We start from the raw sequence: 15,378 nt of genomic DNA, 5'->3' as shown, positions 1-15,378 counted from the left end.
AGTCAGATGAACTTTGTAGGTGGCCTTCAGGTCCCTCAGGAGGGTTTTATTCATATTGGGAGGAGTGGCACTGTCTGACCGCAGGATAAAAATTATACTCAGCATAAATAGCTAACGCCGAAACACTTCCCATTATTAGAAATGTACAATTGTTCCTGACAGTGGAATTTAAAGCAGAATTTCAGGCAAAGAGATTTAAAAAAAAATGAAATACATATTCAATGATCAGCGAGACTTCAGATCCATCTAACACCCCTGCCAGTCAAACCAACCAACCCTAACATTAAGAAAGCCCAATCATATTGAATGGGAGAGCCAACACACCAAAACAAATCCTTTACTGGACACTCCACAAGGCCGAGATGGTTCTAAAGAGAGATGGTGCTCTAAAACGCAGGACTATTGTGGTTTGTTGGTGATGTGCATTGGAAATATTCATTGGAGATGTGCGTTGGAGGCTCAAAATGGGTATATTGGACAACAACACGCTTTTTGCTGCCCATAACCACAATTCAGCAGTGTAAATCTTGCCTTACAGGTCCTAAACCAAAGAATTTAGTGATAATGTATAAATATACTTAGATGTTTGTATTATTACTTATTAATAAAATAGTGTGGCCAGTGGCTATACAAGGAAATGCCAACTATTCTCCTCTGCTGGCTATAGGCAAAATCATACTGTCTCCATCAGGACCTGATGACAGATATACAGAGCTGGGTGGCAGGTTCAAGCCTGGTATTTTTTCTCTTCATATAGGAAGATATACTGATATAGATATATAAATATGGCTCTAAATATAGATAGGAATAACAAAGAGAAGAACCATTACCTGTGTCACTGCCAGGGTTGCCACCTCATCCAAACACATTAATTACAAAGGTTCTGTGGCTGATTAAGTTGGTAATTAAACTCACTTAGTGCCATATCTGCATTAAATTAAATTAGCCTCCGCACCTGTATAATTAATATGTGTTCGGTTTTAAAGGGATGAGGTGGCAACCCTAGTAACTGCATATGTGAAGGTTTGCTTGAGATCTGGGTTCTCAATCTGGTCTCGGCACATTGTACCACATAATAATTGTATAAACACCTCCAGCATTCCACCATTCTATAAATGCAGTCATTTATAAGTGTTGTTATAAATGTAACAACAACAGAATTTTTATGAACCATGTATCCACAGCTTCCTTTTCACATAGTTACATAGTTAGTCTGGATGAAAAAAGACAAAAGTCCATCCAGTTCAACCATAGAAAAAAAATGTTATAATCCTATACCCACAGTTAAATAAATAAATCACAATGTAGCACTACTCACAAAAATAAATGAATAAATATAAACATCCACAAATACATAGTGACACACTGTACAAAATCCATGAAATAAACCAATAATGCTCACTTGGTGCCACAATATAAATATAAACATCAGTGAAATGATAATCATGCATATGATACTTCATATAATACCACAATATAGTCTGATTTAAAAAAACAAAAAATGTGATGGTGAATGATAGTAGAAACATATGTTTCTACTACTGCAAATACATAAAAACATGCAAAAAATATTGCATATACATGCAGTAGACACCAAAAATACCACACAACATATACCAAGGAACATATACCTCTTGCAAGGTAAAAAATAAAAATCCCAATCAGTGAGACATAAAATATATAAAATCAGTGCACAATATTTGTGAAAAAATTTGTGCAACAACCAGGGGCGGACTGACCATTTGGAAACTCGGGCAGTGCCCGAGGTCCTGGGGTCAGTAGTGGGCCCCATGAGATGCCCCTGGTACCTTTTTCATAGGTTTTTTTGAGTTTGGGCAAGAACACAGGGGCCCCATGATCCCCTATTGCCCGGGGGCCCCATGAGTTGTCAGTCCGCTCCTGGCAACAACACAGATTTATAAATAGGATCAAACTGCAACGTCTGAACTGTGCTCATAAAGTCCAATAAGATGTGGATAATATCACCTTATCCAATTAGAGATGACACTCGTGCTGATAGGGTGTGACAGTGGGTAACTGCTGACACAAGACAACCCGACCACCGGCTAGGTAAGCCTCTCACCCTAAAACTTTGAAACGTACGGGTCAAAGCGTTTTGTAAGATCCCACTCTCAGATCCTTCAAGTATGCAGCCACTCCACTGATCTGCTCCCACCACACACAAATCTCCATCTACAAGGTCAGCAATCTGATAATGGCTGCTCTGCAGATAGGGTAAGATACAACGCCAATATCTCACTTAAAACATAAAACACATCTGTCAGCATGCAGGGTCCAATTAGATGAGTGCAGTTTCCCCTTCCCCAGAAATAGCACAGCATTGCAGTCAGGGTGGGGAGACTCCGCAAGACTGTATGCCTCACCCCACCCTGACTGCAATGCTGTGCTATTTCTGGGGAAGGGGACTCTGTGCACTCATCACACACACTATCCGCACGAGGGACATCTCTAATTGGATAAAGTGATATTATCCACATCATATTGGACTTTATGAGCACAGATCAGACGTTGCAGTTTGATCCTATTTATATATTTATGTTGTTGCACGGATTTTTTCACAAATATTGTGCACTGATTTTATATATTTTATGTCTCACTGATTGGGATTTTTATTATTTTACCTTGCAAGAGGTATATGTTCCTTGGTATATGTTGTGTGGTATTTTAGGTATCTACTGCATGTATATGCAATAATTTATTGCATGTTTTTATGTATTTGTAGTAATAGAAACATATGTTTCTACTATCATTCACCATCACTTTTTTGGGGGTTTTAAATCAGATTATATTGTGGTATTATATGAAGTATCATATGCATGATTATCATTTTCACTGATGTTATATTTATATTGTGGCACCAAGTGAGCATTATTGGTTTATTTCATGGATATTTTACAGTGTGTCAATATGTATTTGTGGATGTTTATATTTATTCATTAATTTTTGTGAGTAGCGCTACATTGTGATTTATTAATTTATATATACAGCTCATAGATATATGATTTAATGTTAACAACTTCTCTTGGTAGGTTAAATTTTCTGAGATTTATAGCACAGGAGGTTAACACCACTATTGCATAGAATGTATACCCACAGTTGATCTAGTGGAAGGCAAAAAAAACCAGCAAAGCATGATCCAATTTGCTCCTGCAGGGAAAAAATTCCTTCCTGATCCCCCGAGAGGCAATCTGATATTCCCTGGATCAATGTCACCTATAAATGTTATATCCAGTTATATTCTGTGTATCCAAGAAAGAAGCCAGGACTTTCCTACAGCACTCCACTGAGCTGGCCAGAACCAACTCTGGAGGGAGTCTATTCCACATTCTCACAGCTCTCACTGTGAAGAAACCTTTCCGTGTTTGGAGATTAAATTTCTTTTCCTCCAGATGTAATGAGCGCCCCCTTGTCCTCTGTGATGACCTCAGGGGGAATAGCTCTAAACCGAGTTCAATATATGAACCACTGATGTATTTATACATGGAGATCAAATCCCCCCTTATGTATTATACATGGAGATCATATCCCCCCTTATGTTTTATACATGGAGATCGTATCCCCTTATGTATTACTCATGGTGATCATATCCCCCCTTATGTATTATACATGGTGATCATATCCCCCCTTATGTATTATACACGGAGATCATATCCCCCCTTATGTATTATACACGGAGATCATATACCCCCTTATGCATTATACATGGAGATCATATCCCCCCTTATGTATTATACATGGAGAGCATATCCCCCCTTATGTATTTTACATGGAGATCATATCCCCCTTATGTATTATACATGGAGATCATATCCCCCCTTATGTATTATACATGGTGATCATATCCCTCTTATGTATTATACATGGAGATCATATCCCCCCTTATGTATTATACATGGAGATGATATCCCCCCCTTATGTATTATACATAGAGATCACATCCCCCCTTATGTATTATACATGGTGATCACATCCCCCTTATGTATTATACATGGAGATCATATCCCCCCTTATGTATTTTACATGGAGATCATATCCCTCTTATGTATTTTACATGGAGATCATATCCCCCTTATGTATTATACATGGAGATCATACCCCCCCTTATGTATTAAACATTGAGATCACATCCCCCCTTATGTATTTTACATGGAGATCACATCCCCCTTATGTATTTTACATGGAGATCACATCCCCCTTATGTATTATACATGGAGATCATATCCCCCCTTATCTATTATACATGGAGATCATATCCCCCCTATGTATTATATATGGAGATCATATCCCCCCTTATGTATTATACATGGAGATCATATCCCCCCCTTATGTATTATACATGGAGATCATATCCCCCCTTATGTATTATACATGGAGATCATATCCCCCCTTATGTATTATACATGGAGATCATATCCCCCCTTATGTATTATACATGGAGATCATATCCCCCCTTATGTATTATACATGGAGATCATATCCCCCCTTATGTATTATACATGGAGATCATATCCCCCCTTAAGTATTATACTTGGAGATCATATCCCCCCTTATGTCTTATACATGGAGATCATATCCCCCTTATGTCTTATACATGGAGATCATATCCCCCTTATGTCTTATACATGGAGATCATATCCCCATTATGTATTATACATGGAGATCAAATCCCCCCTTATGTATTATACATGGAGATCATATCCCCCTTATGTATTATACATGGTGATCATATCCCCCTTATGTATTATACATGGAGATCATATCCCCCCTTATGTATTATACATGGAGATCATATCCTCCCCTTATGTATTATACATGGAGATCATATCCCCCTTATGTATTATACATGGAGATCATATCCCCCCTTATGTATTATACATGGAGATGATATCCCCCTTATGTATTATACATGGAGATCATATCCCCCTTATGTATTATACATGGAGATCATATCCCCCCTTATGTATTATACATGGTGATCATATCCCCCCTTATGTATTATACATGGAGATCATATCTAGAGATGAGCGAAGTATTCAAAAATTCGATTCGACTGATTCGGCGAATTCGTGGAAAATATTCGATTCGAGTCGAATATATTCGCTGTGAATTTAACTTAAAAAAGGGTGTTTCTAGGCTTCAGAGATACTTAATATTAGTGCAGAACACTGTACCTTTAATTTAAATGCCCTTGGAGTCTGCTGGGGTAGAGAAATAATACTGTCACTCAGTATGACATGCAGATGAGTGCCGTCGATCTTAGAATCACCGCACACTTCACTCATTTGGCCAGTCACGGGGCCAAAACCAGTGTTTGGAGCCACAGTGTGGCGGTGGAGGCAGCAGCAATGGGAGGCCATACAGCAACCTATGACAAAATGGAAACCAGCAGGAGTGTGAGGAGACCTCAAAGTGGCACATGGCAGAGTGTGGCGATGGAGACAGCAGCAATGGGAGGCCGTACAGGGACCCATGAGAGACTCTGGACCTGGCAGCAGCATGAGGAGGCGGTATATAGGAGCCCATGGCAGATTAGGGGCCTGGCAGCAGCTATGGGAGGCCCGTAATCTGCCAGCACCCTATGTCAAAAAATTCAACACACCAGCAGTGTGTGAGGAGACCTGAAAGTGGCACATGGCAGAGTGTGGCGATGGAGACAGCAGCAATGGGAGGCCGTACAGGGACCCATGAGAGACTGTGGACCTGGCAGCAGCATGAGGAGGCGGTATAGGGGCCCATGGCAGATTAGGGGCCTGGCAGCAGCTATAGGAGGCCCGTAATCTGCCAGCACCCTATGACAAAAAATGGAACACACCAGCAGTGTGAGGAGACCTGAAAGTGGCACATGGCAGAGTGTGGCGATGGAGACAGCAGCAATGGGAGGCCGTACAGGGACCCATGAGAGACTGTGGACCTGGCAGCAGCATGAGGAGGCGGTACGGGGGCCCATGGCAGATTACAGGCCTGGCAACAGCAATGGGAGATGCCCGTAATCTGCCAGCAACCTATGACAAAATGGAACCCAGAAGCAGTGTGAGGAGACCTGAAAGTGGCACATGGCAGAGTGTGGCGATGGAGACAGCAGCAATGGGAGGCCGTACAGGGACCCATGAGAGACTGTGGACCTGGCAGCAGCATGAGGAGGCGGTATAGGGGCCCATGGCAGATTAGGGGCCTGGCAGCAGCTATAGGAGGCCCGTAATCTGCCAGCACTCTATGACAAAAAATTGAACACACCAGCAGTGTGTGAGGAGACCTGAAAGTGGCACATGGCAGAGTGTGGCGATGGAGACAGCAGCAATGGGAGGCCGTACAGGGACCCATGAGAGACTCTGGACCTGGCAGCAGCATGAGGAGGCGGTATATAGGGGCCCATGGCAGATTAGGGGCCTGGCAGCAGCTATAGGAGGCCGTAATCTGCCAGCACCCTATGACAAAAAATTGAACACACCAGCAGTGTGAGGAGACCTGAAAGTGGCACATGGCAGAGTGTGGCGATGGAGACAGCAGCAATGGGAGGCCGTACAGGGACCCATGAGAGACTCTGGACTTGGCAGCAGCATGAGGAGGCGGTATAGGGGCCCATGGCAGATTAGGGGCCTGGCAGCAGCTATGGGAGGCCCGTAATCGGCCAGCACCCTATGACAAAAAATGGAACACACCAGCAGTGTGTGAGGAGACCTGAAAGTGGCACATGTTTGGGGCATGATTCATGGCGGATTTAGTCAGTTGTGTCAGGAACTGGTGGTTTGAAATCCAGACTAATCCACGCCTGATTCATTTTCACAAACGTGAGTCTCTCCACACTTTGGGTGGACAGTCGTGTCCTCCGTGGAGTTGCAATACCTCCTGCCGCACTAAACACGCGCTCCGATGCCACGCTACTGGCCGGGCATGACAGCCTTTCAAGGGCAAATTCAGCTAGTTGGGGCCAAAGGTCAAGTTTCGTTGCCCAGTTGTCAAGGGGATTGTCTACCTCGGTTGGCAGGGTGCTGTCCAAGTAGGCCTAAGCCTGTTGTTTGAGGTCCTGCTCCAGGTCCACCTGATGCTGCTGCTGCTGCGGCTGGTTAGTAGTTTCCTCACTGCGCTGGTGAAGAAAGCTACTCATCATCGACTGCAGACTGAGGCAGCCGCTGCTGGTGGAGCTGCCACTGCTCCTACCACCCCACCCCTCCCCTGCTGCCATGGCAGCGGAACGCGAGCGCACAGGGCCCACAGTGTCTGAGGATGGACGTTGGCGCAGAAAGGCAGACACCAGCTGACTACATAGGTGGTTTTTATAGTACGTTATTTTGGCCTCCCTCTCAGCAGGTGTGAAAAAGGCCACCATTTTTGAACGGTAGCGAGGGTCCAACAAGGTGGACAGCCAAAAGTCATCCCTCTGTCTGATGGTTATTATTCGGCTGTCGGTACGCAAGCAAGCGAGCATGCTATGGGCCATTTGTGCCAAGGAATGCGAGGGACTCCCTGCCTCCATCTCCACAGCATACTGCCACGGTGCGTCTGGGTCCTCTGTCTCCTCTTCCTCCTCCTCTACCAGATGCTCCTGCTCCTCCACTCCTGTCCGCTGAGTGGAAAAACCACCCATTTCACTCAATAATTCCTGAGCACCAATGTCCTCCTCTACCTCCTCCTCTTCTTCCTGTCCTGCCCCCACAGGGGTCATGTGGCGTTGAGATCTGTGCGCCACGTCTACCGCACCCTGACCAGCCATTATTAACAGCATTTGTTCCAGGACGTGCAACAGAGGAATGACGTCGTTCATCCCATAGTCCTGCCGACTCACAAATAGCGTGGCCTCCTCAAAGGGCCTGAGCAAGCGCAGGTGTCACGCATGAGCTGCCAATGGCTGACATCTAAGTTACACAGGGAGTACCTTTATCCGCTTTTAACATCAGGAAATCTGTGATGGCCTTTTGATGTTCGTAAAGGCGGTCTAACATATGTAGGGTTGAATTCCACCTTGTTGCAACGTCACAGCATGAGGAGTCGGTACGGGGGCCCATGGCAGATTACGGGCCTGGCAGCAGCAATGGGAGGCCGGTAATCTGCCAGCACCCTATGTCAAAAAATTCAACACACCAGCAGTGTGTGAGGAGACCTGAAAGTGGCACATGGCAGAGTGTGGCGATGGAGACAGCAGCAATGGGAGGCCGTACAGGGACCCATGAGAGACTCTGGACCTGGCAGCAGCATGAGGAGGCGGTATATAGGGGCCCATGGCAGATTAGGGGCCTGGCAGCAGCTATAGGAGGCCCGTAATCTGCCAGCACCCTATGTCAAAAAATTCAACACACCAGCAGTGTGAGGAGACCTGAAAGTGGCACATGGCATGAGACACTGTGGACCTGGCAGCAGCATGAGGAGGCGGTAAAGGGGCCCATGGCAGATTAGGGGCCTGGCAGCAGCTATGGGAGGCCCGTAATCTGCCAGCACCCTATGTCAAAAAATTCAACACACCAGCAGTGTGAAGAGACCTGAAAGTGGCACATGGCAGAGTGTGGCGATGGAGACAGCAGCAATGGGAGGCCGTACAGGGACCCATGAGAGACTCTGGACTTGGAAGCAGCATGAGGAGGCGGTATAGGGGCCCATGGCAGATTAGGGGCCTGGCAGCAGCTATGTGAGGCCCGTAATCTGCCAGCACCCTATGTCAAAAAATTCAACACACCAGCAGTGTGAGGAGACCTGAAAGTGGCACATGGCAGAGTGTGGCGATGGAGACAGCAGCAATGGGAGGCCGTACAGGGACCCATGAGAGACTCTGGACCTGGCAGCAGCATGAGGAGGCGGTATATAGGGGCCCATGGCAGATTAGGGGCCTGGCAGCAGCTATAGGAGGCCCGTAATCTGCCAGCACCCTATGTCAAAAAATTCAACACACCAGCAGTGTGAGGAGACCTGAAAGTGGCACATGGCATGAGACACTGTGGACCTGGCAGCAGCATGAGGAGGCGGTAAAGGGGCCCATGGCAGATTAGGGGCCTGGCAGCAGCTATGGGAGGCCCGTAATCTGCCAGCACCCTATGTCAAAAAATTCAACACACCAGCAGTGTGAAGAGACCTGAAAGTGGCACATGGCAGAGTGTGGCGATGGAGACAGCAGCAATGGGAGGCCGTACAGGGACCCATGAGAGACTCTGGACTTGGAAGCAGCATGAGGAGGCGGTATAGGGGCCCATGGCAGATTAGGGGCCTGGCAGCAGCTATGTGAGGCCCGTAATCTGCCAGCACCCTATGTCAAAAAATTCAACACACCAGCAGTGTGAGGAGACCTGAAAGTGGCACATGGCAGAGTGTGGCGATGGAGACAGCAGCAATGGGAGGCCGTACAGGGACCCATGAGAGACTCTGGACCTGGCAGCAGCATGAGGAGGCGGTATATAGGGGCCCATGGCAGATTAGGGGCCTGGCAGCAGCTATGGGAGGCCCGTAATCTGCCAGCACCCTATGTCAAAAAATTCAACACACCAGCAGTGTGAAGAGACCTGAAAGTGGCACATGGCAGAGTGTGGCGATGGAGACAGCAGCAATGGGAGGCCGTACAGGGACCCATGAGATACTCTGGACTTGGCAGCAGCATGAGGAGGCGGTATAGGGGCCCATGGCAGATTAGGGGCCTGGCAGCAGCTATGGGAGGCCCGTAATCTGCCAGCACCCTATGTCAAAAAATTCAACACACCAGCAGTGTGAAGAGACCTGAAAGTGGCACATGGCAGAGTGTGGCGATGGAGACAGCAGCAATGGGAGGCCGTACAGGGACCCATGAGAGACTCTGGACCTGGCAGCAGCATGAGGAGGCGGTATATAGGGGCCCATGGCAGATTAGGGGCCTGGCAGCAGCTATGGGAGGCCCGTAATCTGCCAGCACCCTATGTCAAAAAATTCAACACACCAGCAGTGTGAAGAGACCTGAAAGTGGCACATGGCAGAGTGTGGCGATGGAGACAGCAGCAATGGGAGGCCGTACAGGGACCCATGAGAGACTCTGGACCTGGCAACAGCATGAGGAGGCGGTATATAGGGGCCCATGGCAGATTAGGGGCCTGGCAGCAGCTATGGGAGGCCCGTAATCTGCCAGCACCCTATGTCAAAAAATTCAACACACCAGCAGTGTGTGAGGAGACCTGAAAGTGGCACATGGCAGAGTGTGGCGATGGAGACAGCAGCAATGGGAGGCCGTACAGGGACCCATGAGAGACTCTGGACCTGGCAGCAGCATGAGGAGGCGGTATATAGGGGCCCATGGCAGATTAGGGGCCTGGCAGCAGCTATGGGAGGCCCGTAATCTGCCAGCACCCTATGTCAAAAAATTCAACACACCAGCAGTGTGTGAGGAGACCTGAAAGTGGCACATGGCAGAGTGTGGCGATGGAGACAGCAGCAATGGGAGGCCGTACAGGGACCCATGAGAGACTCTGGACCTGGCAGCAGCATGAGGAGGCGGTATATAAGGGCCCATGGCAGATTAGGGGCCTGGCAGCAGCTATGGGAGGCCCGTAATCTGCCAGCACCCTATGTCAAAAAATTCAACACACCAGCAGTGTGTGAGGAGACCTGAAAGTGGCACATGGCAGAGTGTGGCGATGGAGACAGCAGCAATGGGAGGCCGTACAGGGACCCATGAGAGACTCTGGACCTGGCAGCAGCATGAGGAGGCGGTATATAGGGGCCCATGGCAGATTAGGGGCCTGGCAGCAGCTATGGGAGGCCCGTAATCTGCCAGCACCCTATGTCAAAACAATTCAACACATCAGCAGTGTGAAGAGACCTGAAAGTGGCACATGGCAGAGTGTGGCGATGGAGACAGCAGCAATGGGAGGCCGTACAGGGACCCATGAGAGACTCTGGACCTGGCAGCAGCATGAGGAGGCGGTATATAGGGGCCCATGGCAGATTAGGGGCCTGGCAGCAGCTATGGGAGGCCCGTAATCTGCCAGCACCCTATGTCAAAAAATTCAACACACCAGCAGTGTGAACAGACCTGAAAGTGGCACATGGCAGAGTGTGGCGATGGAGACAGCAGCAATGGGAGGCCGTACAGGGACCCATGAGAGACTCTGGACCTGGCAGCAGCATGAGGAGGCGGTATATAGGGGCCCATGGCAGATTAGGGGCCTGGCAGCAGCTATGGGAGGCCCGTAATCTGCCAGCACCCTATGTCAAAAAATTCAACACACCAGCAGTGTGAAGAGACCTGAAAGTGGCACATGGCAGAGTGTGGCGATGGAGACAGCAGCAATGGGAGGCCGTACAGGGACCCATGAGAGACTCTGGACCTGGCAGCAGCATGAGGAGGCGGTATATAGGGGCCCATGGCAGATTAGGGGCCTGGCAGCAGCTATGGGAGGCCCGTAATCTGCCAGCACCCTATGTCAAAAAATTCAACACACCAGCAGTGTGAGGAGACCTGAAAGTGGCACATGTTTGGGGCATGATTCATGGCGGATTTAGTCAGTTGTGTCAGGAACTGGTGGTTTGAAATCCAGACTAATCCACGCCAGATTCATTTTCACAAACGTGAGTCTCTACACACTTTGGGTGGACAGTCGTGTCCTCCGCGGAGTTACAATACCTCCTGCCGCACTAAACACGCGCTCCGATGCCACGCTAATGGCCGGGCATGACAGCCTTTCAAGGGCAAATTCAGCTGGTTGGGGCCAAAGGTCAAGTTTCGTTGCCCAGTAGTCAAGGGGATTGTCTACCTCGGTTGGCAGGGTGCTGTCCAAGTAGGCCCAAGCCTGTTGTTTGAGGTCCTGCTCCAGGTCCACCTGATGCTGCTGCTGCTGCGGCTGGTTAGTAGTTTCCTCACTGCGCTGGTGAAGAAAGCTACTCATCATCGACTGCAGACTGAGGCAGCCGCTGCTGGTGGAGCTGCCACTGCTCCTACCACCCCACCCCTCCCCTGCTGCCATGGCAGCGGAACGCGAGCGCACAGGGCCCACAGTGTCTGAGGATGGACGTTGACGCACAAAGGCAGAGACCAACTGACTACATAGGTGGTTTTTATAGTACGTTATTTTGGCCTCCCTCTCAGCAGGTGTGAAAAAGGCCACCATTTTTGAACGGTAGCGAGGGTCCAACAAGGTGGACAGCCAAAAGTCATCCCTCTGTCTGATGGTTATTATTCGGCTGTCGCTACGCAAGCAACCGAGCATGCTATGGGCCATTTGTGCCAAGGAATGCGAGGGACTCCCTGCCTCCATCTCCACAGCATACTGCCACGGTGCGTCTGGGTCCTCTGTCTCCTCCTCCTCCTCCTCTACCACATGCTCCTGCTCCTCCACTCCTGTCCGCTGAGTGGAAAAACCACCCATTTCACTCAATAATTCCTGAGCACAAATGTCCTCCTCTACCTCCTCCTCTTCTTCCTGTCCTGCCCCCACAGGGGTCATGTGGCGTTGAGATCTGTGTGCCACGTCTACCGCACCCTGACCAGCCATTGTTAACAGCATTTGTTCCAGGACGTGCAACAGAGGAATGACGTCGTTCATCCCATAGTCCTTCCGACTCACGAATAGCGTGGCCTCCTCAAAGGGCCTGAGCAAGCGGCAGGTGTCACGCATGAGCTGCCAATGGCTGACATCTAAGATACACAGGGGAGTACCTTTATCCGCTTGTAACATCAGGAAATCGGTGATGGCCTTTCGCTGTTCGTAAAGGCGGTCTAACATGTGTAGGGTTGAATTCCACCTTGTTGCAACGTCGCAGATCAGGCGATGCTGTGCAATTCCGTTCTGCTGCTGCAGCTCAAGGAGGGTGTGCTTTGCGGTGTAGGAATGGCTGAAATGCATGCAAAGTTTACGTGACATTTTAAGGATGTCTTGCAGTGGGATGGTGGATTTTAGGAACCGCTTGACAACCAGATTGAACACGTGAGCCATGCATGGCGCATGGCACAACCTTCCTTGACGCAGAGCAGACACCATGTTCTTTCCGTTGTCGGTCAACATGGTTCCGATTTTCAGTTTGCGCGGAGACAGCCATCTGTCGATTTCTCTGTTCATTACACTGAGAAGTTCCTCCCCTGTGTGACTGCGTTCGCCAAGGCATACCAGGTGCAGCACAGCGTGACACCGTTGCGCCCTGCACATGTGATATGCCGGTCGGGTAATGGGACTTGGCACGGGGGTGGCGGCTGAGGACACGGCGGAAGAAGAGGTGGTAGAGGCGGACATCTTTTGTGGACCAAGGACGTGCAAACGTGGAGGCAAAAGCGGCGTGACCTTTCCAAGTTGCTGGTGCGGCTGTGACGGCACCACGTTCACCCAGTGGGCCGTAAATGACATGTACTGTCCCTGACCGTAGTTACAGCTCCACACGTCGGCGCTGCCGTGCACTTTGGCAGAGACCGACATGCTCAAAGACTGGCCCACCATCTCTTCTACATGTGAATGCAGGGCTGGCACTGCCTTTTTGGCGAAGAAATGACGGCTTGGCACTCTCCACCGCGGCGCGGCACAAGCCATCATTTCTCGGAAAGGTGCTGAGTCCACCACTTGGAAAGGGAGGGACTGCAGCACCAGCAACTTGGACAGGAGGACGTTCAGCTTTTGCACCGTCGGGTGCGTGCTCGCAAACTGTTGTCTCTTGGAAACGGATTCCAAGAAAGACTGCTGACGGAATCCGTGAAGAGGAGTAGCAGGAGAAGGAGCATCTGAACGAGCGGAAGATGCCAACGAGCGACAACTCCCCTCAGCAGAGGTGTTGGAGCCTTGACTGGCTGATGGAGGGCGATTGACGTCGGGTGACGGAGCAAGTAACGGAGCGGTTGATGGAGCGGGGGCTGGGGCGGGTAGAACCGCCGTATCTTTATCACGGTTTTCCCAGGCCACCAAATGGCGACGCTGCATATGCTGCCGCAACGCTGTAGTCCCAACATGGGCCCCCTGGCCACGCTTGACTTTCTGGCCACATAGTCGACATACGGCTACGTTTATTTCCTCGGGCGGCTTGACGAAAAATTGCCACACCGCCGAGTAGGAAACTTTGCCCCCGATACTCCTCACTGGCTGACTGCTACTTCCTCCGTGCACACCGGCACCACTACTGGCCGTGGTGGTAGGCTGCAGTGGAGCTGGTGCTCTACTCCGTGGCCGTTTGGCTCCACTGACACTGCTGCGACCCTGCTGCCTCCTGGGCAACCCACCGACTGTTTCGCTTGCTGCCAAGCTGCCACCCTCTTCTCCTGATGATGCGGAAGAAATTGCCTGATGACGACGAGGCTGCCAAGTGCGATCAACCTCCTCATCATCAAGTAGGGTCTCCGCATCACTACTAGCCCCCTCGGCTGCGTCTGGGTCAGGAGACAGACCTGTCTCTAGACCGGCTACCGAGCCACTCTCCTCGCCAGTACTTCTTCGCCTGGCTGCTGAAAAGGCGGATGTCTCCCCACGTTCCTGACCGCCCTCTGTTAGCTCTTCCTCACTGTACAGTGGGGCTGAGCCCACAGCATGCGATACTTCGCTTGGTGAGGGAACACCAAAGGACAGGGGCAGGTAGAGGACACGTGATTTCAGTGGGCTTGCTCCCGGGCCATGCCAACTAACGGTTGTGTCTGACGTACCCACCGACCGTTGGCTGTAGGTGTCAGATGTGACCTGGGAAGAGGAAGACGACCGAGCCAACCAATCGATGACGGCAGGGTTGTCGGTGGAGACACGACCGCTGGATGACACCGGGAGCACTGGCCTCTGGCTGTGAATAGTGCTGCCTCGACCCCTTCCGCTGCTGCCACGTCTGCTCGCTCCTAAAACATTGCCTCCTCTGCCACTCCTCTGCATGTTGTCTGACATACTCTTTAATTCAACGATTCTGTGTCCCTGAGTAACAATTCTGTGTCCCTGAGTAACAATTCTGTGTCTGTCCCTGAGTAACAATTTTGTGGCCCTGAGTAACAATTCTGTGTCCCTGAGTAACAATTCTGTGTCTGTCCCTGAGTAACAATTTTGTGGCCCTTAGTAACAATTCTGTGTCCCTGAGTAACAATTCTGTGTCTGTCCCTGAGTAACAATTCTGTGGCCCTGAGTAACAATTCTGTGTCCCTGAGTAACAATTCTGTGTCTGTCCCTGAGTAGCAATTCTGTGGCCCTGAGTAACAATTATGTGTCCCTCAGTAACAATTCTGTGTCTGTCCCTGAGTAACAATTCTGTGGCCCTAAGTAACGGTTCTGTGGCCCTCAGTAACAATTCTGTGTCCCTGAGTAACAATTCTGTGGCCCTAAGTAACGGTTCTGTGGCCCTCAGTAACAATTCTGTGTCCCTCAGTAACAATTCTGTGTCTGTCCCTGAGTAACAATTCTGTGTCTGTCCCTGAGTAACAATTCTGTGTCTGTCCCTGAGTAACAATTCTGTGGCCCT

The 15,378-nt window shown here is 49.5% G+C and overlaps 1 protein-coding gene across 1 annotated transcript in view; it reads right to left on the bottom strand.

The window, feature by feature from the left end:
- The window catches only part of LOC149442249 (ecto-ADP-ribosyltransferase 5-like), an 89,256-nt gene extending 86,876 nt beyond the window's left edge, over window positions 1-2,380 (bottom strand). Inside the window, exon 1 of the mRNA XM_089656223.1 lies at window positions 1,987-2,380. The gene's annotated coding sequence lies outside the window, so the exon portion shown is untranslated. The remainder of the gene's footprint in view (window positions 1-1,986) is intronic.
- Window positions 2,381-15,378: the final 12,998 nt, after the last annotated feature.

The sequence above is a fragment of the Staurois parvus genome, unplaced genomic scaffold (assembly GCF_062004578.1).
Source record: "Staurois parvus isolate SC_StPar_1 unplaced genomic scaffold, SC_StPar_1.0 ptg000897l, whole genome shotgun sequence".
NCBI classification, from domain to species: Eukaryota; Metazoa; Chordata; class Amphibia; order Anura; family Ranidae; genus Staurois; species Staurois parvus.
This window is presented reverse-complemented; position numbering and strand designations above follow the sequence as displayed.